Source organism: Nuphar pumila, chromosome 13 (assembly GCF_984573655.1).
Source record: "Nuphar pumila chromosome 13, dmNupPumi1.hap1.1, whole genome shotgun sequence".
NCBI lineage: Eukaryota > Viridiplantae > Streptophyta > Magnoliopsida > Nymphaeales > Nymphaeaceae > Nuphar > Nuphar pumila.
In genome coordinates, this window is record NC_143261.1 from 57,725,963 (window position 1) to 57,751,230 (window position 25,268).

Consider the following 25,268-nt stretch of genomic DNA (forward strand, 5'->3'; position numbering starts at 1 on the left):
TCTAAAATTTTGAACTCAAAATCATGCTTTCACATCTTTTACCAACTGACATTTTTGAAAAACTATTTTTTTCCCAATCATCTCTAAGAAATATGAACTTTAGGCATTTTTTCCAATTATATATGCTTTCTAGAGTAAAAAAATGGCAAATTTTGTCACTGCAGGCCTATGTAAGTCCTTTTGTGTGTGTGCTCTCATCATACTCAACACTTGAGAATGTTTGTAATGAATACCACCAATTGCCTTGCTTTTCCGGAAATGTTCTTCAACTCTTTCAATTATCCTATATATTCCAACATCATATCTATACAATGTGCAGCACAAAGAGTCCAAACTAAATGCTTTCTCTTATCCATAAATAATTTACCTGCTTTCACATAGTTTGAGGTATTATCAATAACAACTTGAACCATATTCTCCTCCCAAACTTCAACAATATCATTCAACAATGCAAAAAGCAAATTTGCATCTTTTACTTCATTTGATGCATCAACTGATTTCAAAAACATTGTTCCCAAAAGGCAATTAACAAAAAAATTAATGACTGTACACCCTTTTGTATCCATGTTTGGACCAATGCACTTTGTATTGGTCCAAGAACTCCTTCATTTTCTTCATTTCTTTATTCAAAAGTAGTTCTCGCAACTCGTGATATGATGGAGGCTTCATCCCTGGTTCAAATTGGCCTATAGCTTCAATCATACTGTAAAATGAAGGCAACTTCGTTGTATTAAAAGGTATTCCACCGTCATAAAATCACCTATTAATGTACTCGTACACTGTTTCTCTTTTTTCCTTTTTGAAGCAATTTTCAAACATAGTTTGTTTGTTTGCTTGCCTTCCTTTCTCTGTTGAATCACTTTGAAAGTATAGATCCATAGCCCTTTTGGTCTAAAGCCGAATGTACTACTCCCCTCCATCTATGAAACTGCATTCACGTCCTTCGCCATAATCGGAAGCTGAGAATAAACTTTCATTTCTTTCGTATATATTAATCGTCTCTCTCTTATTTTTTTCATCTCTATTCTTCTTTGATTCCTCCATGTACTTAGAAAGTACTTGCTTGATTTCTGCAATTGTTTTATCATAAGCCTTCACTTTTCTTCCAATCCCAAGTAGATGCCGTTTTATTTTATATATACATCCTTTATAAGTTCAACATTTAAGGTATGTCACAGAATTCAGATCTTGTTTATCCTTAATATAGGCCCACTCCCATGCTGGATCACCTGATTTTCTCTTAAAGTTCTGAATATGTTCCAAATTTGAAAATGTGGACCCACTAGCACTTGCAGATGAAGCCCCCTTCCATTGTTCTAAAAATTGATAAGAATCTAAAAAAAGGCAACATCTAAATTTGCTAAATAAAAAGGAGTAAGCAACAAATAACATATCAGCAAAATATGAATTCATAATAAAAAAACCCTTAAGTTTTTTTTTGTAATTGCAGCACACATTTAATGACAACTTTAACAGGAGCAAACCCTAGGTTTTTTATTAACTATAAAAAAGTTTAGGTGTGTTTTTAACAATATTGAAAACTTAGATGTGTTTTTTATAATTAACCAAAATTTAGGTGTTTTTTTTAAAATGTCCCCCAAAAAACATAGTTAAACCTAATTTGAGTTGGGTTCTGGTCATTATTTTATGCCTATCCTGATGTTTGGGTTTGGGCTCAGTCAGATACCAGACATGGATCCGGCCCATTGACTGCCCAAGATGAGATCTGTGAACTTATACCCAAACAAATGTTTATCTGTGCACTTATACCCTAACAAATGTATATCTGTGCCCACACATGCAACATTGGAAATAGCCAGTAACAAAAATTGGAGTGTGGCTGAGATTTGTTTGGATCACAGTAAATCTTTTTAGAAGAATTTCTAACTTGTCCGCACGGGAATTTGTAGGGGATTTTCAAAAAATGATTGGTTTTCTTTCATAGAATCAGTAATTTAGAGAAAAAGTCAAAAGGAAATTTACAAAAGCCAACAAGCGAAAATGTTTGGTTTATAAGAGGAAAAAAAAGAGAAAAACATAACTGCCACAACATAGATGAAAATATTATTCATGGCAGCATTGATCCCAATTTCATGGAGATACTCTTTACACTGGTGTATAAAGCAGAGCTACCGGAAGCTTCTTAGATAGGTGGGAAGCTCGCTTCCAGGAAACTCGCTTCAGAAGCGTGATACTCCTCGCTTCCGAAACTTGATGAGAACCTCGATTCCCCCATGCTTCTCCTATGCTTTCCACACGCCTCATCTATTCTTCTTATATGTTCTCTTACTCAACTTTTCTTGTTTTTTATGTGTTTTCTCTCACTTTTCTCACTCACTTCCATGTGCTTTCTCTAAATTGGTAGTCATCATTTTTAGATTTTGTTATACATTTAATTCTTACACTAAAAAAACATGAAATTTAATATTTGTCACTTTTATTTTAGTTTTTATTTGTGTTTCATTTTGATTTTCATTCAATTCATATATTTCTTTTATTTATTCTTCGCTTCCCACTTCCTATATATTTTAAAATGCATTGCTTCTCGCTTCCGCTTTCTGTATCGTTTCCCGCTTCCGTTTCCTAGTCTGGCAACCTTGGTATAAAGTGATCCTAATAAACCGATAATGTCTATTTAGTACAAATATGACACCCAACAGTTTGCTTCATCACTCTTTTTTTTTATAGGCAAGCCATCACTGAGCATTTGATCTTTCTAGATTTATATTCTGATCAAATATATCACACTCACATCATTGGAATCACACCACGGAGCCAGCCCAAACTGTGAAGTGTGAACTCAAAAGGACAGTTTAAAAATGTTAAACAAAATGTGAAATGTTAAACAAAATGCTACCAAATAATGTCCCAAAATATGATGAAGAAAACTGTGGCACCAACAGCTTGAAACACTGAACACATTATTAGAATACTTTAATTCTTTTTCTTCACTTACCTTTGTTTATAAGGTTCATATGGAGAGTACAACTTTTAAGAGAGAGAGAGAGAGAGGTAGCGGTACCTGTAGAGGGAGGAGAAGGTTGACCTTCTTCGGCTCTGCCCTAGCGAGAGAAAGGAGATAGAACGGAGTGAGAGAGAGTGGAGCGAAAAAAGGGGAAAAATGACCCTTTTCCCCCTTTTATACATGTTGATAACAGTCAACGGAAAAAAAAATACCGACCTAGGCTTATGCCTAGGCACCACCTTTGACAACTAAGCTTACCACTAACTAATGCTAAAATCCATAAGTACCCCTGAAAAAATGAAATGTACACATAAATACAAAGAGGGGGTACCACACTAAATGTAATACACATATGATACATAAGTCTCATATGTGATTTAACATAAGAAGGGAGAATATAGCTGTAAATTCATAAAACAATATTAAAGGCAAATTATCACAATATTTTAAAAATATCATAAATTTATATATGTCATGATATTATCGTGATAATATCATGATATTATAAGTTGCCTTTTACTTTTTATTATATCTTAACTATGTTTTTCTTCTTTCTTTTGTTTTTTTACTTATTTTTTGTATTATGTGTTGCTTTTCTCACTTATTGCTACTGCTTTTAAAAAATTTTTAAGCACCAAGTTTATATTTATCAACCAAACCTAGAGAAATTGCCTTGCTAAGATATGTCCGAGACGGATATTTGTGACTATGATAATATATATTTTTTATATTTATATAATGCATGTCTACCTATTTTATTGCTTGTTGATCATTGATTTATATTTTATACTACTGTGATATAAAAATTTCTAAAATATTGTTTATTCCTTTTTATGCCATTATTTGGGCTATTTCTTGATTCTTTCTTTCATGTGTTCACTTATTCTCAACTTTTATGTGTTGCTTACTTTGTTAGCCTTCACATGACAGCTTTCAGATGATGAAGGTGAACCAAATGAGAGCAGCAACAACAAAACCGAGGAAAATTCAAGTTTATGTGAACATAAAATCCTCACAAGTTTCCCCATTGATTCATGGTGCCAACAGATCATGAATCAACAAAACATCTCTGTGCTTCCTAATCTGTTAAATGGATTCTGGGTTGCATGCCATTATGGAAGTGATAACTCTGATGCTCTATTATACAAGATTCAGACAAGAGCAGCTTTCTGCAAGGTTTTGTTAATTGTGCTTCATGAAGCAGACAGTATATTCCGAAGATTATTGGGAATGTCAAGCTCTGGTTGCAAGGACACTGTACTGAGCTTGCAAAATACTTCAAAATGGGCCTCAGTGAAACCACTGGTTAAGTCTTACATCAAAAGTACATTGTATCTTCTGACTCAGGCTACAGATACACAGATAATTGTCTTCGTCCTTTCTCGGCTCAGAGATTCAGTTATATTTTTAGTTGCATTTTCGGTTTTGCTACAAAGGCTTAGCAAGGTAACTGTTGTTGAACAAGCTAGAATCTATTGAGAAGCAAAAGATATGCATATGTATGCGTAAACATGCACAGATGTGCCCCATGCTATCCATGTGCATGCTTGTATTTGTGTGCTGACGTGGTCATGTCTGTGTTTTTCCAAAAAACATGCTTGTTTTTTAGTTTTATGCTTTGTTCATTACATTAGGCCATTTCTATGGCAAAATCGTGAGACTTCTTTTAAATGCAATGAAGTTTCCAGGATCTATATTGCATGATCCTGCTGGTACAACAGAAAGGATATATTTGGTATTTCTTTGGGAGAAAAGTTTTCTTTATGAGGAAAGACGTAGGGAACAAGGGGTTTCAGTGCTAAATTTTTTAATGAGCAAATGTGGTTATTTCACAAAATTCATTTATTGCAGATGGAAAACCCTTTTTAGGTGTTTGCATCTATTATTTCATAATAATTCATATTTTGAGAAAGGTTTTTTCCTTGTTTGTCTCAAAGTGCTTGTCCATCACATGGGAAGAGGTGTACTTAATCTGCCCGGAGGTCACATAGATTGGAACCCCTACAGTTAACTTATTATCATTATACATGAGATTGATTTGAACCGTTGCTGTTACACTCGGCTATTGCAAGGGCATTCTTGTGATGAATGTCTAATAACTTATCACTTAATGGATTTTTATTATCTCATATGTGAGGTGATTGCAGATTGCCATCCATCTATGGGCAACTGGAGGAGGGAGAGTCTCTTTGGCAGCATTCTTACTCATCTGAAGCATGGTTCTGCAGTTAAATTCAGATTGCTATGATTCCTTCCTAACAAACATGTACAGAACATTTTTGGCACACTCCAAATTTGTTGAACCGGAAAACATAAAACATATCCAGTTTCTTGTTGATTCTGTTGTGGAGTTGTACTCACTAGATATTGCTAAGTCTTACCAGAAGGCATCCATCCTTATACAACACCTTTCCAAGGTTTTGCAGCATGCCCTCAAAACCAAGACGGAGGTCAGTTTTTCAGCTCATGCATATCACAATTTTAAAAGCCAAATTAGTTTGCTAGTTATAGTGTCTAATTGTTCCTGCTTGTCCATCTATGCATAATGTAGAATATTGCAGTTATTGAATATATTAAAAAGTCTAAGATTTTAGGTTATTGAATATTGTAATATTATGCATTATTGGATGTTTTGGTACCCTTTTTGGTTATAGTATATCAAAAAGCTTAGCCTTTCAAGAGGAAATATTTATGTAGAACCTATATATATGAAATATGATGTTACAATATAAAGAAAATTCCTCAGATCTAGTAAACCATCTCCCCCCACTCCTTCACTTTCTCTCTCTGTGAAACTTGCTTGGCCCTTGTTTGGTGCCTTCTTTGATAATGGGAAACTCCTAATAATACTTAATATCCAAAAAAAGAAAAAAAAAATTCTGAAAGAACAAAAGCATAATTTATAATACTTGTACAGTGTAGTCGATTGAACCTCAACCTTGCGAAATTCTGAACATTATGTATGTAACAAACAAACCTTCTCATTTCCTTAAGAGTCATTGACACTTCCAATTCTGTAGATTGGACTGCAGAATTTGCAATTTAATCAAGCCACATGATCAAGATATAGCTGGATAGATGTCAGACACATCTAGGGATGTAACTGGGTTGGATGTGGTTTCAATGTAGGCATAATTGGATATAATCGATGTCACATGGACTCGGTTAGGAGGTCGATGCACTCGTGTCGACACGCCCCGACACGGGTGCGTCTTCAGACACGGGGCAGACTCGGTCAACAAGTGTTGGACTCGGTCAATGCATCGGGGCCGAGTCCGTCCACTTTATAGACTCGGTCAACTTTGACCGAGCCTATTGTTGTCCATATTTAAAATTTATTTTGGACTCAGGTCGGGTCCGATCCGGACCCGATCCGGATCCAAAATGTTTATCGGGGTCGGGGCCGAACCCTAAAGAGGCTACGCAAGGGGAGGGGCTTACGACAGACCCCTCCTCGCTGATCTTTCCCTCTCCCCCAGTCGTCCCTCGCTCTTCGTCCCCTTCAGTCTCGCCGGCGACCCAGACCCTGACGATCGTAGCCGCAGCCATTCATCGGCGACCCCAGCCACCGGTCCTCTCAGGTATGCACTCCTCCCTCTTCCGTTTTTCTTCCCCTTCGTCCGGTAGGGGGCGGATCCCCCTGCCTCGTTCGTGTTTTCCGGCAGGGGATGGAGGCCCCTGCTTGAGTTTATTTTTCAGCAGGGGGCTCCCATGCCTCAGATTTGTTTTTCGACAGGGGGCGGCCCCCTACATCAGATCTGTTTTCCGGTAGGGGGCTCCGCCCATTGCCTCAGATCTATTTTCCGGCAGGGGGCTGCCCCCTGCGTCGGATCTGTTTTTCGTTAGGGGACTTCGCCCCCTGCCTCATTTTATTTTTTGGCAGGGGGCGGAGCCCCCTACCTCGTTCATGTTTTCCAACAGGGGGTGGAGGCCCCTGTCTTAGTTTATTTTCCGGCAGGGGGCTCCCCTGCCTCAAATCTGTTTTTCGGCAGGGGGCTGCCCCCTGCCTCAGATCTGTTTTCCGGCAGGGGGCTCCACCCCCTACCTCAGTCACAGGTTTTCGGCAGGGGGCGGAGCCCGCCTCAGATCTGTTTTCTGATAGGGGGCTCTCCCCCCTGCCTCAACCCCTGCCTTTGTTATTTTCTATCAGGCACACGGTTAGAGGGGTGGAGCTCTTGTTACTATTTTTTTGAAGTGTTTATTAACTTTATTTACATATTTTCTATTCACTTTTCACTTGTCAGATATAATGGGGAGTTCTAGTGGTATCAATAGAGTTGGTTCAAGTTTAACTCTGAATTAGAAGTTTCTCAACCACTTTGGAGGCTTGTGACAAAAGGGATAAAAAGCTAGTGGTGTAAGATTCACAAAAAATATTAAAAATTTGACCAAATAAAAAAACAAAATAAAGCATCATTTATGTACTATTAATATATAATTAGATATTAAGTGGACAATCTAAACTAAATTATAAAACTAATTCAAAGAAATGACTACAATGCAATAATTTAACTGATCCAACAAAGAAGATGTGATTATTTAACCAAGGAACAAGACCAAAAATCACAATAACTAGCAAGAACCACTCTACATATTTGTATAAAGGACAACATAATGCTATACACCACACATAGTTATACTTAGCAAACACAATTATATAATACAAATAGCATGCAGTTAATAAATAAGCAACAAATCAATCAATTACTAAATCAATAATTAATTAATTAATTAATTAACAAGAACAAAGTAATTTTCTGATTAACAGGCCCGATTGTTCAAGAAGAACAGAGGAAGGGAAGAAGAAAAACGAGGAGGAAAGAAGGGGGAGAAGAAGAAAAGGAAGTAGGAGGGAAGAAGAAAAAGAATATCAGAAGAACAATAAGAAGGGGAAGAAAAACAGAAGAAGAAGAAGTTGGGCAAGGGAAGAAGGAGAAGAACAGAAGAAGAAAAGAGAGAGACCTAAACAATCGGGCCTCCCTTGTTTTTTTAACCTGAGGAGAAGAAGATCTGCAGAAGGAAGGAGAAGAAGATCTGTAATAACTGTGAATTTTACCAGATAAATACACTTAAAATTTATGCTATTAAGCCGATACAGGGATATTTTATTGGTGTTTATTCGTACTTGGATCTCGGACATCCTATTTGGATCTTCAATATTCCAATTAGAATTTTTTTTATTTGGATCCATAATAGTGGTCTTGATCCATGTATGGTAATTTGGATCCATAGCTCCAAATCAGGGTATGATGAAAACTTCAGACCCTTAGATCTGAATCTCTTAAATGGTTTATGAACAAAACGGATCTTGGATCCAGTATAATTACGTAAACACCAGGATAAAGTAATCGGATCCATAATTATTCAAGTTGGATCCTTCTTTGGAATTTTTAAATATTAGTGCAAATAGAAGATTTGGATCTGCGGATGGATCCGGATAGACACAAAACTTGGAATCAAGAGAGAATATGGGTCGCGAGTTGCAGCCGATCCAAAGTCGCACATACATGTGCGTTAAAATGAAAGCACAATAAAAAAAAACTAAGGTTAAAAGAGAGGACTGTGCAAACCCTAAAAAGGGTTTGCTTTTGAGTTAAATGAGAGAGGGTTTTCAGGCAGCCGCTGGAAAATTAGAGTAACCACTCCCCCACGATCTCCTTCCATCTTCCCTCCCTCTCTCACGCTCCTCCTCAAAACCCATCCCCACTCTCCATTTCGTTATCTCCCTCACTCTCTCTTTCGTTATTTCCTCTTTTCCTCTGCTTCCTCTCCCTTTCATTGTCTTGCTGTCGCACGAATTGGAGAAGGGCGCACAGTTGCATCCAAGATCTGCAAAGAAAAGAAGGAAAAAAAAAAACTCAACAGAGGTAGGTTTTTACTGTGCTTTTTGCATATATATTAAGTTATCATTGTGTATTGGATTTGCCGAAAATCCCAAATCTTCGATTTGGGGATTTCGGATTTTTGGTAGTAGGATTTTATTATGTTTTGCACATATACTGTGTTTCAAGCCTGTACTACGTCATAGTTTACCCCAAACTGAATGGATTTCAATTAGTTTTTGGTTTCGTATGGAGGTAACTTTGGGGATTTTTCCTTCCTTCCATCCATACCCTTTTGGTAGGTCCGATTGAGACTAAATCACACAGAAAGAGCAAGGATGCACTGGTGCTGCCTCAAACTTTGCGTATGCGACATAGAGACATTGATTCTTTTTGGGTTTTCGAGTATGTCATGTAGGACTTCATGCAGAAATCTTTCTGCTGATAAATCATGGTGTTAGATGGTGAATGTAGGGTTGATACGATTAGGCAATTCGATAGGAATAGTTGGCCGTGATTAATGGGTGAATCTTTGTTCGGTGGGTGTTACTTGTAATAAAAATCTGACACGGGGTGCTTCGTTCACCCAGTTATGTATGTATTTTGACAAGTATGAAATATCGGTTTTCAGTATTGTTGAGCTTTGAAAATGTTCTTTGTTAGCTGCAGCGTTATGGCGTTATTCTAAATTTCTTTTTTCTTTGTTTTAACATTTTATGATGCAGGCTATTATAGGTTCTGAACTCTTAAGCTTTCACTGTCTTGCATGTTTTGAAAGTTTTGATGCTCAGGTTATGGTATGATTTGATTAACTTTTTGGCTGAAATTAGTACAAGTGTTGAATTCTTAAACTTTTAGAGTTGCGCATGTTCAAGTGGTGGTTAGCACCTGCTGATTTTAATTTAAAATATGTACCGACCTTATAATTGGTAATTAGATAATGTTGCAACTATAATTGTGCACTGATTTTGAAATTTAAGGTAGGTTTTTCCTATGGTTTCTGCTAATTATTTGTATCAAGCACGCTCAGCCTATGTGAGTGGGTTTAACAGATGCACGGGCAGAATCTTGGTTCTGCATGCTTACACAGATTTTGGTTTAGCACATTTTGTTTTTTTTTTTTTTTTGAAAGTCGGTATTAGAGCTTCTATTTTGTCTAAATCAGGGTTTATGTTTGGGAAACACAGAGTCTCGATTCTGCGTGATTGCTACACCCTGAACCATAGAGTATACACGCTTGATGTTAGGAAAATCCACATGCAAGCACATGAATTCTGGGCTAGTGGACTCAGTGAAACGAAATCGATGGTAATTTGTCCAGACCAGGGAATATATTTCTATGATATATATATATATAATATGTTTGGATAGGAAGATAATTATTTGCCATTTGCTTGTTCGATTTTGTTCACACATTTTTTTTTATAGATGCAATGAAAAAAAATAACATAAACAAATTTTTTTTGGTTACAGAGTTGTTGGTTGGTAGTTCCTGTAATCTATTATAGCGAACTCTGTGAAGTGACCTATGTAATTTCATTTGACATTTATGGGTTAAATACAATGGTTGAATGATCATAGGTAATAAAGTTGTTAAAAAAAATAAATTTCTGTGAGGATCCATGATAGAAATTATATTTTTATGTGTTAAGGTCCATGACAAAACTCTGAATCGGTGCATTTTCTGCATCTTAACACATATCTGAATCTGTGCATTTTCTGAAATGTAAAAATACTACAGTATGTGTTTGCCTATCTATAATTCCAACCCAACTATGTGCTCAACTTGAAAATTGGCAATTGTAATATTAAAAGATCTGTCATGAGTCTCAAGCATCTAAATGAATGTGAAAGAAAGAGAAAAAAAAAATCAGTTTAGTAGTATATGAATGATCTTTTTTAGTAACTCTCAGTTTAAGCTTCTGTAAAAGCAAGTAAGTTGCATGTGCCATGATTCAGTCTTACAAATGAATATGAACAACAAATGTCGTGACTCTACATAGATTGGTGGTTGTTCTTATGGTGGGTTTATATAACTTGAATCGTGGAGAATGGTTGTTCATATGCACTTTATCTATGCAAAATGTGAGTTGCGTTAGGCTGATGCATAAACTCTTTATATCTGTGAGTTTGATTTGAGCCTGCTTTTGTTCGCATATGCTAGTTAGAGATGTATAATTGTGAGATCGAACAAAATATTAAGAGCTTTATACCTGAACTTGTTTACTTGTGATTAGAAAATTGAACATGTGATTAAGTATTTAAACCAGTGTTACTTATTTGATTAGATGTTAAGTCCTGTTATGTTTTGTTATTTAGAATTTGTGCTATGCAGTAAATTAGTCTCATGTTAATTATTGCTTAATAGCATGCTTTACTGGATATGGTTAATCAAACATATTACATACCTTTTACACAGTACTTCTACAAAAATCATGGTAATTACCTACTTAGACAGTTGTAGTCTAATTTCAATCTATTTACCATTTTTTTTTGTATCGAATAAATGGAGCATCGTGGCGTCGCATTTGGAAGTAGTCAAGAGATCTCAGTTTTTCAGTGTTTCCTGTTTGAACTCTGATTAGTAGATTTACATTCCTGTTATGAGATGTAATTAATGACATTAATGCTTCCATTAATGAATAATATGTTTTTAGTACTTCTCTGTTTTACCCTGTAATGCGCCCAACTCTTGTTTTCACACTTTCACTATTTCAAAAAAAAAATTTTACTCCAAAATTTTTACTATAAAAAGTTGGGGCGTTACAACTTTGGTATCCGAGCAGGACTGAAAAATCTGAGATCTTAGCTCTTCCAGCGACCGCGATGGCTCTGTAAGTATGTAGAAATGTTGTTTTCTTAATGTAGAGATAAAAACATATAATTACATATTATATTTTCATGAATTTATAACTAAGGTTGTAACGACCTTTTTATTTGCTCAAACAAATGGCTTGGGTAAATCATTGCAATGATTTTATGAAGATGCTACATAACTTGGCAGAAGTGGTAGGCCAGCAGGCTGTTGCAATGCAGCTGATGGGCGACAATTTACATTTTGTGACCCATTAGAGGATACATAGAAGATGAGTGCCACCTAAAGTATGTTATAGACTTTTTCTGGATGGGAAACATGGATGCGCTTGAAGGCGTAGCTTCCCAAGCGAGTTTCATGTCAACTCCTGCGAGAGTTGAAGTTCTGGACCGAAACTCAGAGACTGCTTTTGTATTTTACCTTTTCGAAAATGATTGGTGAATCGTAACGAGTCTCAAAATTATTATCCCAATCGCATTGGAAACGATGATTATGTTGATAAGAGTCATCAGATGAGGCTCTAAGTTAATGTTTTTCCTTTTCCAACTTCGTTGGAGATGTTAGTGACCCTATCATTGATGAAGGGTACCTTCCCGAATAATCTTTCGGAAAGAAGGCGAAAGCCTTGTTTGTGCCCGTTGAACTTTTGAGTTCCTCGTTGGAGGATGTTGTAGATCCCCAGTTGTTCTTGGTGATGAGAACGTAAATGATGTTATATGCTTAGCAAATGGCTTCTGGGTTGCCGATGATGGCAATCGACTCCTGAGAGGGTCATAGTTGGGGACTACATAACACCAGACTTCTGGGTGTTATGGTTTTTGAAAGAGCATTGTGGAAATTCTTGTTTCCCAACCACAGTCGAAAGGGATTGTGGTGAGTTGTGTTGGCTCAGGTGGTGATTCTTGGTAATGCCAACGTTGTCATTAGGGTGATGATGCTCTAATGATGTCATTAGAGTGGTGATTCTTTAATGAGGGTTGTTGGAGTAGTGATTCTTCAGCCATGCCGTTAGAGTGGTGATTCTCTAACGATGTCGCTAGGGTGGTGATTCCCTAACGATGCCATTAGAATGGTGATTCTCTAATGAAGGTTGTTGGAGTGGTGATTCTCCGACAATGTGGTTAGAGTGGTGATTCTCTAACGATGCCGCTAGGGTGGTGATTCCCTAATGATGTCATTAGAGTGGTGATTCTCTAATGAAGGTTGTTGGAGTGGTGATTCTCCGGCAATGCCGTTAGAGTGGTGATTCTCTAACAATGCCGCTAGGGTGGTGATTCCCTAACGATGCCATTAGAGTGGTGATTCTCTAATGAAGGTTGTTGGAGTGGTGATTCTCTGGCAATGTCGTTAGAGTGGTGATTCTCTAACAATGCCGTTAGGGTGGTGATTCCCTAATGATGTTGTTGAAGTGGTGATTCTTCAACAATGACATTAGAGTGGTGATTCTCTAACAATGTCATTAGAATGATGATTTTCTAATGAAGTGATGATTCTTCAGCAATGCCGTTAGAATGATGATCTTCTAACGATGTCATTCGAGTGATGACTTCTTATTTATGATATCGGAGTGGTAATTTTTCGGATAGTGTGTTAGAGTGGAAATTCTCTAACGTGGGTCGTCTAGAAGGGTGATTTTTTGATGATAGCGGCCTTATGCGGTGTCGCTTGAGGTTGTTCGAAGAATATATGTATAGAATGAGTTATTTCACCAATAAATTTTATTGTGGCACTGATTGAATTGTGCATCGTGTATTTGAGAACTATGAAAGATTGCTAGGGATATTACTTAGCAAGCATAATTGTGTAACCTAACGATTAACTATTATTATGTTTCTGTCCTGATAGATGGCATGGAAGGCCAGGTGCAACGATATCATGGACACTGTGAACAACCTTGTCGAGGTTGTGCAACAACAGGTGGTTTCAATGCAACAAGTAGGTGCGAACCTCCAACAGGTGGCCCAAGATAGGCAGAACATAGGTGCAGTCACTTACAAGTGCTTTATGGAAATGGATCCTCCTGTTTTTAAGGGCAAGACGGATCCTGAAGCTGCAGAGACATGGATACGCAAGATAGACCGTATTTTTTGTGTTCTGAATGTTCCAGAGGAACACAAGGTGAACTTTGGTATCTATCGTTTGAAGGACCACGCTGAGAAGTGGTGGGACACGATCTCTGCGGTCAAGTTTCAGAATAAAAAAGTTACTTGGGACGAGTTTGTTGAGGTTTTTAACTCTGCATATTTCCCTAAGCATGAACGTAGTAAGAAGATGCAAGAATTTTTAGACCTACAACAAGGGGCAACAACGCTAGCGGATTTTATCACTAAGTTTCGCTGTCTAGAACGATATTGCCCAAATGTATACACTGTGGAAGAGGATCGAGCAATGAAGTTTGCTCGTGGATTGAAGCCAGCTTTGAGGACCAAGGTGTTCACCCGAGGGCCAAAATCACTCGATGAGGCCATCGAAGTAGCGACCCTATTGGAAGAAGACTGGGTCAAAGAGCAAAAGAATCAATGGAATAAACCCGAGCAACAGATCAAGGTGAGTACTAATGAGAAAAATCCTTGTGAAAGGGAGTTCACACCACCTCCTAAAAAGCAAAAGCGTCAGAAAGGCTACAAGAACCGTCATCAACAAAGGCAATCACAACAACCAAATGTTCAACAAAAGTGTCGACGATGCAACGAAGATCATCCCTTCGGAGTTTGCCCTCTCTATACTGGCAAGTGTTTCAAATGTGAGCAACCAGGACATATTGCTAAATTTTGCCCGAAGAAGTCAACCGAAGATTTATTTTAAGCTGACTCGACCCCTTGAAAGAGAAAATATCTGCCTATTTGTTTAGTCCTTGTAACGAATTTCGAGGACGAAATTCTTTTTTTAGGGGGAAAGAATGTAATAACTGTGAATTTTACCAGATAAATAAACTTAAAATTTATGTTATTAAGTCGATACAGGGATATTTTATTGGTGTTTATTCATACTTGGATCTCCGACATCCTATTTGGATCTTCAATATTCCAATTAGAAATTTTTTTATTTGGATCCATAATAGTGGTCTAGATCCATGTATGGTAATTTGGATCCATAGCTCCAAATCAGGGTATGATGAAAACTTCAGACCCTTAGATTTGAATCTCTTAAATGGTTTATGAACAAAACGGATCCTGGATCCAGTATAATTACGTAAACACCAGGATAAAGTAATCGTTTCCATAATTATTCAAGTTGGATCCTTCTTTGGAATTTTTAAATATTAGTGCAAATAGAAGATTTGGATCTGCGGATGGATCCGGATAGACACAAAACTTGGAATCAAGAGAGCATATGGGTCACGGGTCGCAGCCGATCCAAAGTCGCACATACATGTGCGTTAAAATGAAAGCACAATAAAAAAAAACTAAGGTTAAAAGAGAGGACTGTGCAAACCCTAAAAAGGGTTTGCTTTTGAGTTAAATGAGAGAGGGTTTTCAGGCAGCCACTGGAAAATTAGAGTAACCACTCCCCCACGATCTCCTTCCATCTTCCCTCCCTCTCTCACGCTCCTCCTCAAAACCCATCCCCACTCTCCATTTCGTTATCTCCCTCACTCTCTCTTTCGTTATTTCCTCTTTCCCTCTGCTTCCTCTCCCTTTCATTGTCTTGCTGTCGCACGAATTCGAGAAGGGCGCACAGTTGCATCCAAGATCTGCAAAGAAAAGAAGGAAAAAAAAAAACTCAACAGAGGTAGGTTTTTACTGTGCTTTTTGCATATGTATTAAGTTATCAGTGTGTATTGAATTTGCCGAAAATCCCAAATCTTCGATTTGGGGATTTCGGATTTTTGGTAGTAGGATTTTATTATGTTTTGCACATATACTGTGTTTCAAGCCTGTACTACATCATAGTTTACCCCAAACTGAATGGATTTCAATTAGTTTTTGGTTTCTTATGGAGGTAACTTTGGGGATTTTTCCTTCCCTCCATCCATACCCTTTTGGTAGGTCCGATTGAGACTAAATCACACAGAAAGAGCAAGGATGCACTGGTGCTGCCTCAAACTTTGCGTATGCGACATAGAGACGTTGATTCTTTTTCGGTTTTCGAATATGACATGTAGGACTTCATGCAGAAATCTTTCTACTGATAAATCATGGTGTCAGATGGTGAATGTAGGATTGATACGATAAGGCAATTCGATAGGAATAGTTGGCCGTGATTAATGGGTGAATCTTTGTTCGGTGGGTGTTACTTGTAATAAAAATCTGACACGGGGTGCTTCGTTCACCCAGTTATGTATGTATTTTGACAAGTATGAAATATCGGTTTTCAGTATTGTTGAGCTTTGAAAATGTTCTTTGTTAGCTACAGCGTTATGGCGTTATTCTAAATTTCTTTTTTCTTTGTTTTAACATTTTATGATGCAGGCTATTATAGGTTCTGAACTCTTAAGCTTTCACTGTCTTGCATGTTTTGAAAGTTTTGATGCTCATGTTATGGTATGATTTGATTAACTTTTTGGCTGAAATTAGTACAAGTGTTGAATTCTTAAACTTTTAGAGTTGCGCATGTTCAAGTGGTGGTTAGCACCTGCTGATTTTAATTTAAAATATGTACCGACCTTATAATTGGTAATTAGATAATGTTGCAACTATAATTGTGCACTGATTTTGAAATTTAAGGTAGGTTTTTCCTATGATTTCTGTTAATTATTTGTATCAAGCACGCTCAGCCTATGTGAGTGGGTTTTACAGATGCACGGGCAGAATCTTGGTTCTACATGCGTGCTTTACACAGATTTTGGTTTAGCACATTTTGTTTTTTTTTTTTTTTTGAAAGTCGGTATTAGAGCTTCTATTTTGTCTAAATCAGGGTTTATGTTTGGGAAACACAAAGTCTCGATTCTGCGTAATTGCTACACCCTGAACCATAGGGTATACACGCTTGATGTTAGGAAAATCCACATGCAAGCACATGAATTCTGGGCTAGTGGACTCAGTGAAACGAAATCGATGGTAATCTGTCCAGACCAGGGAATATATTTCTATGATATATATATATATATATATATATATATATATATATATATATATATATATATATATATATATATGTTTGGATAGGAAGATAATTATTTGCCATTTGCTTGTTCGATTTTGTTCACACATTTTTTTTTATAGATGCAATGAGAAAAAAAATAACATAAACAAATTTTTTTTGGTTACAGAGTTGTTGGTTGGTAGTTCCTGTAATCTATTATAGCGAACTCTGTGAGAGTGCCCTATGTAATTTCATTTGACATTTATGGGTTAAATACAATGGCTGAATGATCATAGGTAATAAAGTTGTTAAAACAAATAAATTTCTGTGAGGATCCATGATAGAAATTACATTTTTATGTGTTAAGGTCCATGACGAGGAGGAGAAGAAAAGAAGAAGAAGAAGAAGAGACGAAGGAGAGAGAGGGGTACGTACCGAATGGACCCTCCTTCTTCTTCTTCCTTTCGACAGAGGTGAGAGAGAGACCTCCGGCTTCCTCCTCCTTCCTTTCGGCAGAGAGAGAGAGAGAGGGCCTTCTTCCTCTTCTTCTTGAAAGAACACGAGAGGGTTCTTCTTCTTCCTTTCGGCAGAGGCGAGAGAGCCCTAAACAATCGGGCCTCTCTCTTCTTTCAAAAATCGAGAGCCTATTGCCTCACAGGCACTTGCGCTTCATTAACGCGCCTCAAGGCAAAAGCGCACCTTTTACGCTATCCATCAAAAACTTCAAATTAGTCTACCTGAAAGCTGAACACGTTCCATTCGACTAGTGATCCTAAAACAATGACTAAGAGAATAAGCACTCTCCCAAATAACCATACCAACAATGATTCAGACATAGAACACTATATAAGATGATCACAACAAAATTACTTTTCCCACAGAATAACCATATAAACATCGATCAATTGACACCATCTTCACCGAAACAATGATGTAAACCATGTTGTGAAAAGCGATGGGGCGTAGAGAAGGGTTCCACTAAAATATGAAGAGAGGAGTAAAGCACAAGCCTTAAAAACACATTTTTAAAAACTTAAAAAAAAAATATATCTAAAAACACAAATAAATAAAAGAAATAACAATGAGAAATAAAAAAACTCAAATAAATACTGAAAGATATGAGAATAATATGTAAAAACAACATTAATGCAGCACCTTGATCTTTGTAAGTATCTAACAAATAAACTATCTATTTAAGGTTATGTCCACGAACGTGGATACAATATGGGCATGAGGCATGCATACATGGTTTTTATGAAAATTAGGACAGGACGTCTTCTCTTGAAAGCTTAATTTATAAAAACACGATACGCAACAAATTTTTATACATAAACATAATTACTACGAGATTCGATTAATCAAGGAATATACAACTAAAGTTTAAAACCAAATAATTAAGTAAAACTCAAAGAAGAAGAGGAAGGAGAAGAAGAAGAACGAAGAGAAGAAGAAGATGGAGAACGGAAGAAGAAGAAGAGACAAAGAAGAGAGAGAGTACCTGGGTGGGGGGACAGCTGTAAACACCCCAAATTTTCACTCACCTTCTTGATATCGCCCTCAATCATCATATTTCAGTTCTTTAGAAGCAATGAAGGGAAAAATAGTCATTTTCAAGATTGAACCTTGCAGAAAGTCCCAAAATTCCATTCTCGAGTCTCAAAACTTCTCTATTTAGACTCAGAGACACCCTCAAATTGCAAATCCTCAAAATCTCGTGCTTAACCAGAAGTCAGAATTTTCGAATCCAAATTCAGAGTGGCAACTTTGTAAGACATGTTTTTGCATAGCATTGCACGAATATTTCATATCATTTCACTGCACAGCATGTCATTTTGAGATCCGGAACTCCTAATTTTCAAAATTGTCATTCCAGATTTGATTTTAAAACTTTCAAAATTGATTTCAAAACCCTGGGTATTCAAAATCACCAAATTTTTCCATTTTATCCCCAGGACTTTGAATTACAAAAAATTTTCTCAAGAAAACAATCTGGATATTTGGATATTGATTTTAAAGATTTTATCTCAAAACTGTTTTTGCAAAAGATTTTAAAATCTCTTTACAAATTTTGTTTTTACATTTATCCATATTTTTGCCCTAAAAACCCAATTTTTCCAAATTCTTGAAAAACAAATAAGGTTTTATCTCGTATCTTCAAATAAATGGAGCGAGACCCACCCGAAATCCATACCAATTTGCAAATTTTCTTTTTTATTTTCTTTTTTATTTTTCTCAATATTATTCATTTTTAGTTAGTGGGCCCACACACATGTGGCACCCCACTTGAAAATAAAAGATTTGCAAAAACAAAATAAAGCTTTATTTTCAAAAGGATTTTAAAAGTGGATTGAGGTGGCATTTCCATAAAAGCCTCTCATTTATTTCCCTTTTATTTTATTTGTTTTAATAAAAAAAATTTTTTTTTTTAGAAAGAGGCAGCCTTAAATGGCACAGCCGAACTTCCAAAAAAAAAAAAAAAACATTATAATAAATTTGATTTTTACCTAAAACTTAGGTAAATGAAATAAAGTTTTGAAAAAACTTAAGATGCGCCTCTTTTAAAAACAGCAAGTTTTCAAAATAATGAGGCATCGGTTTCACGCCGTTGCAAAATTTTCAACAAAATTTTCAAAAAAAATTTAACGGAACCTCATTAAGGGGGAAGGGGATGCGTTTCTTTGGAGGAGGAAAGGAAAGTTTTAAAAAGGGAGGCACTCACGAAGGAAAAGGGGGGAAGATTGCTCTTTTGAGTTTTGGCAAGGGAGGAGGAGCCAAGAGGAATTGGAGGCGTTTTGGGTTTTGCAGGGTCTTCATCACCAGCGCCCTTGTCCATTGAAGGGGGAGGAGTTTGCATCTTCTTCAGCCCCAGCCAGTTGCTGTCCGGATCTTCCTTCAGCCTTCAGCCCCACCAGGAAAAGATCATCACGGGTCTTCACCACCAGCGCCCAGGTCCATTGAAGGGGAAGGAGTTTGTATCCTCTTCAGCCCAGCAGAAGAAACCACCAGCCAAAGTCTTCATTTTTTTAACCTTCCACCTCAAAAGCTTGTTCTCCATCTTCCTTCAGCCCAAGAACAGAGAATCGATCATTATCTGTTGTCTACAAGGTTCTTTGGATGAAGAGGATCCACAAAGCTTCCTTCTCATTCCCTTCAGCCCAATAGCAGAGGATTGGTCATCACTTGCCAGCTGCAACTCCATTTGGTGCAGAACATCCCCAAAACAGTTGCTGTAAGCATATCAATCAGAAGGAGCGTTCTTTTCTTTCAGCCTCTATTGATCCAAGGTATTAATAACAGCAAATATCGAGTTTATCGATAATACAATCTCTGTAAAACATAGTAAGTGATGTATAGAGTTCGGGTCATTTTCCCCTTTTCAAATAGCCATCGGATACTGCTCTTATTCCCCTCTTTACTTTAGGAAACCATGTCATCGATTACATTTTAGCATCTCCTGTACATCAACTATAGCGCCCCACTGTGTGTCATTTTTTTTTTTTTCTTTTTTTTGTTTTTTCTTCTTCCTTACGGTATTGGTGTATCCTTATTCACCTGCTCCAAAATAGTTATTCAGCATCAGGGAATTACCCATGATATTGTTTCCATTGGCTGTGTTAAGAGATGCTCTGTAAATCAAAATTTTGTTATTAGTTGCAGTAGTTAGTGTATTAAGTTAGCTACCAAGGTGTATTTATGGTTAAATAAGCCTGTCATGAACTCATCCCTATGTGGATATCAGTATATACGTTGGATGAGTCTGCTAATTGAAGTTCATTAAATCATATGGTGGTGTACCATCTAATATGCGTGTATGATCAGATTAGATGTGATCTCTACACTCTTGCAAATTGCCTTTTATTCAGTGCAAATTTTTCCTGATTTTTTTTTTTTTCTTTTCTTTTTCTGTGTTGATTCATGTTACCTACAGTTTATGCAGCACTAGTTGTACCCTGCCACTATTCCACCACATTTAAAACACTTTGTTATAATATATGATCATCCGCATATATATGGGAGGGATTTCAAGACTTAGGTTCATTACAGGACCTGATGATACATTCCCCAGCATGTAGTTGTTATCAGCTCTCTAATTTCAGTATACATCTTATTTTTTTTTAAAGCCCTGTATTTGTTTTCTGAACCTATATATCGATCAATCCACCAAAGCCTAATACCATCTCATTTCTTTATTTTGATCATCTTCATTAATTCCATTGTTTGCAGCATCATATTGATGCTTATTAACATCATAGACCGCATGGCATATCATTTCTTCACTTACCCATCTTCTGCTGCAGGTATCCAGTCTTGATATTTGGCCACGTTTGTGGATGAATATTTTAATATCCGTTCCCGATTTCTTGACCATCTTTTACAAGTTTCGTTATTGATATATAGGGAAGCTCTATACCCATTTTTATCGAAAATTATCTTGTAATTTGTGAAATACAGCTGTGCAAAATCCCCTACAGAAACTGTCTATACCTGTATTTTCTGATTTTACCCATTATATGGAATTTTCATTTATATGTATATTCTTTTATTATAAGTATATATATATTGATATGTATGTATATCTACCTATATGTATACGTATATATGTATATATATATGTATATATGTATATATATATACATATATATATACTTATATATATATATATATATACCTTCATGTGCATTGGATATCACATATATTTTTCCTTTTCTTTTACTTTTTTGCACATATATCTTCATTACCATATATCATTTAGCATAAACTCAAATATTTCTATATCTACATATATATCTTTGTTGTATATAGTATATATGTCCATTTCCTTGGTTATTTTGTACTAACTCTCATTTTGCAGGAAAATCTAGAAGATGCAGATTCCTTGGCTCCATTTCAATTTTCTTTTACTTTATGTTATGCAATGTAACAATCCAATGTAAACCTTGGAATAAGATTTACTTTCACTGCTTAGAGTAGGCCGCATCTCATATAGTTTGATTTCAGTAATATCCTGATTCTATGATGCATATATCTCAACTTTCCAAATTCACCGTGGATGAACACGAATGGCACGTGCACCAACTCTTAGAGAGTTGATGAACTCGGTGGAGTCCATATTTATGGCCCTAGTTGGAATATGGACGAGACCCAGATCCATCATCTCTCTACCAGTCGCATTGAGCCTACACTCTTAGGCTATCTTAAAAATGCATCTCATATTTCCAAAGTTTTCAAAATATTGTGAATTAACTCAAATAAACCCTGAATATATTCGTGGCCACAGTCAGAATATATGAAGGATTTACTTTGGCTTAATCCACATTTTTCCAATAAAATTGTCAGAAATCTTTTCAAAAGTGCATTCATTCATTCATTCACATCATCTGCATCATTTGTGTTTCTCATGATTTTCTCAAAAGATTTTCACTTCATGGAATCGATTTTCTCAAGAAACTATGATGATATTCGGAGTTGGATTTCCCAAATCAAAGTTTTCCCGTGATTTTCCTTAAAAAGTTATTTCCTTAAGATTCTTTTCAAAAGGAATTTCTCATTTTCTCAAGAATCCAAGTTGATTTTCAGATATTTCAAAAAACCAGATTCTCAGGATTTCAATTTCCTAAGTTCTAAATCTCCTTCTCCAAAGAGTTTTCCTACAAATTTTCCATCATTTTCCTAAGAAAATTCTCAAAGTTCGAGTTTTCCTGAGAAATGCTTTCCTTTCAAGTATTCATCTTTTCTCAAGAATTCCTTCCAATTTTCCCGAGATTCTCATTTCTTCATAGTTTTCCAAGTCTTTATAACTTTCTCAAACTTTTCCTGAGATTCTCATTTCTTCATGGTTTTCCAAGTCTTTCTAAGCTTTCTTAAAATTTTCCTGAGATTCTTATTTCCTCATGGATTTCCAAGTCTTTCTAAGCTTTCTTAAAATTTTCCTGAGATTCTTATTTCCTCATGGATTTCCAAGTCTTTCTAAACTTTCTCAAAATTTTCCTGAGAGTATCATTTCTTCATGATTTTCCAGATCTTTATAAAATTTCTCAAGATTTTCTCGAGATTCTCACTTTTTCAAGATTTTCTAAGTCTTTATAAACTTTCCCTAGATTTTCAAACCTTCTTCGTCTGAGTTTTTCCTGAGAGATTGATTTCCATCTTTTCCTGAGAAATACTTTTCAATTTCAAATGTTTTCTAAAGCATATATCATATTTTCCAATTTTACATTTTTCAAAAATCTCATAGCACATGCCTGAATTCTCTGTGCATTTAGGATAGAATACAATTTCGATAATTTCGCTAAGTCAAGCATAATTTTGGTCCTTGGTTCGATTACCCCTGTTAAAGGCGGCAGGAACGGTCGAACCTCGTACCGACAGGTCGAGCCCCATCCCATGGATTTTCCCGCAAAATTTCAAAACGGAGGCGAGTATTTCAAAACAATTTCCAAAATCCGGTCAAGTTTGAAGCGCAAAAGCATTTCCCTCTCTCCTTTCGCAAGGAAGGGAAGACGGGGAAAAATTTTGCGACGAAAACAACAGCCTCCTCTTCCTTCTTCTTTCGGCAGAAAGACAGAGAGAGAGAAAGAGATTTTGGCGAGGATTCGTAGGGAAACGCGATGCTGGGGTTTAGGGTTCTTTTTATCACAGTTCACAGATCGTTGTTCATAGGGTGCGAACCAGTGTTGTTAAAATCGGTTTCTCAAGAAAAAAACTCTTAATGAAATCGAATCGGATTGAATCCGTACTTTTCACCACTGGATGACACGTGTTATTAAAATATTTAAAATGTTAAAAATCTATTAAGAATACTAAAACAGAGTTTGAAATGATAGGTAAATCGACCTCTTTGAATTGAATTGACTGAGAACGGATTCCATATGAATCAGGCCGAATCTGACATTGGTGCAAACGGGTAGAACTGGGCATAGATCTTTTAGGATCCGAATCTGAATCCAAATTTAAACAGTAGATTCAAATTCAAATTCAAATTCAGATACGATGAGGTAAAGTTGAATCCAAATCCAAAATACATGTGGTGATACTAGATCCCGAAACATAGAACAAAAAGAAGTTATTTATATGCAAGACATAATCTGGTCAGATTTTGCATTGGATCAATTTGAGATCCGAATGCAAAAGTAAACTGATTGAAAATATCAGAATCCCATTATGAATGTACATTTAAATCTTACTTAAAGGATCCATATATGGAGAAAACATGTCTGACTCATATCGTATATTTGACCCTATCTGATCTTCAACCCTAAATTATTCTAATCTTTATTCAAACATACACCACTAAGATCTGATGTTATGGTGGAGATCTGATTCATGTCTATACTTAGGTAAGAACTACAACTGGTTTGCATCCATAGACATGGCCAAACCCATCATGTTGGATCCTGGTTTTGGATCAAGTGTTGCTATAGGGTCTTATTATAAAACATGATTATATAGCTTTATGAGTTTCATGTAACCAAAAATTGGTTATGTAGGGGGGATTACTAGAATTTATGGGGGCACTATCTCTAATTAGTGGTGAATTAAATTTAATCTTATGGAACACCTATAAATGAAGACCATGGTTATGGCAGCTCATATGATAGAGTGTTTTGTGCTCAGTAAGAGGATTGTGGAGAGCCCCACGGTTAGAGATTGACTTAAATAGCTCAATTGAGAGAACATGTTTCACTACAAGAAAATAGGTTATTAGCGACGAAATTATTTCGTCGCTAGTTAGCGACGGTTTACCGAGCGAAACACATCCGTCGCTATAATCGCTGAAATTTACGAAAATAGTGATGAACTATATCCCATCGCAAAATCCGTCGCTAATTAGCGGTGGATTTTGCGACGGAATATTTAGTCGTAACGGATGCAACGTTTGGCGACGGTGTTTGCGACAGACAATTTACCGTCGCGACGTAGCGACGGACTTGGCAACGGAATATATTCCGTCGCCATTTACTTGTTTTTGATTTACGGCGGCTTAGCGACGGAATTACTCCGTCGCTAATCCGTCGCTAAGTGTCGCATAACCCTATCCCAGCCCTCTTTTCCTTTTCTTCTTTTGCTGCTGTCGCTCCCGCCAGTCGTTCGTCGTTCCTGGTTCGCCGCCCCCCGCCAGACGTCGTTTGCCGATCGTCGTTTGTCGATCGCCACCACCCAAAGACAGGTTCGCCAGCCGTCCCCGCCGTTCGTCATTTCCGGTAGGGGGTTTAACCCCTGCGTTTCCAGCAGGGGTTAAACCCCCTGCCTTTCCGGCAGGGGGTCAACCCCCCATGCCGGAAACGCAGGGGGTCGACCCCCTGCCAGGGTCGACCTGCCGGAAAGGCAGGGGGGGTCGACCCCCTGCCGAAAACGCAAGGGGTTAACTCCCTGCCTGTTCCGGCATGGGGTTAACCCCCTGCCGAGGTCGACCTGCTGTGAACACCCCAAATTTTCCAAAAAAAATTCCAAAAATTCCTTCTTTGCCCCTGACCTCCGTCTTTTAAAATAATCAGGTCAATTTTTGATAAATTTCTTATTCATTTCTCGGATTCGTTGGAATCCAGACTCAATTTCCATTTCTGACCCATTTTCTAAAAGATTTTCAAAAAAACAAAATTCTCAAAAACCCTTCTTTTATAAATATTTTCAAATTTTGCAA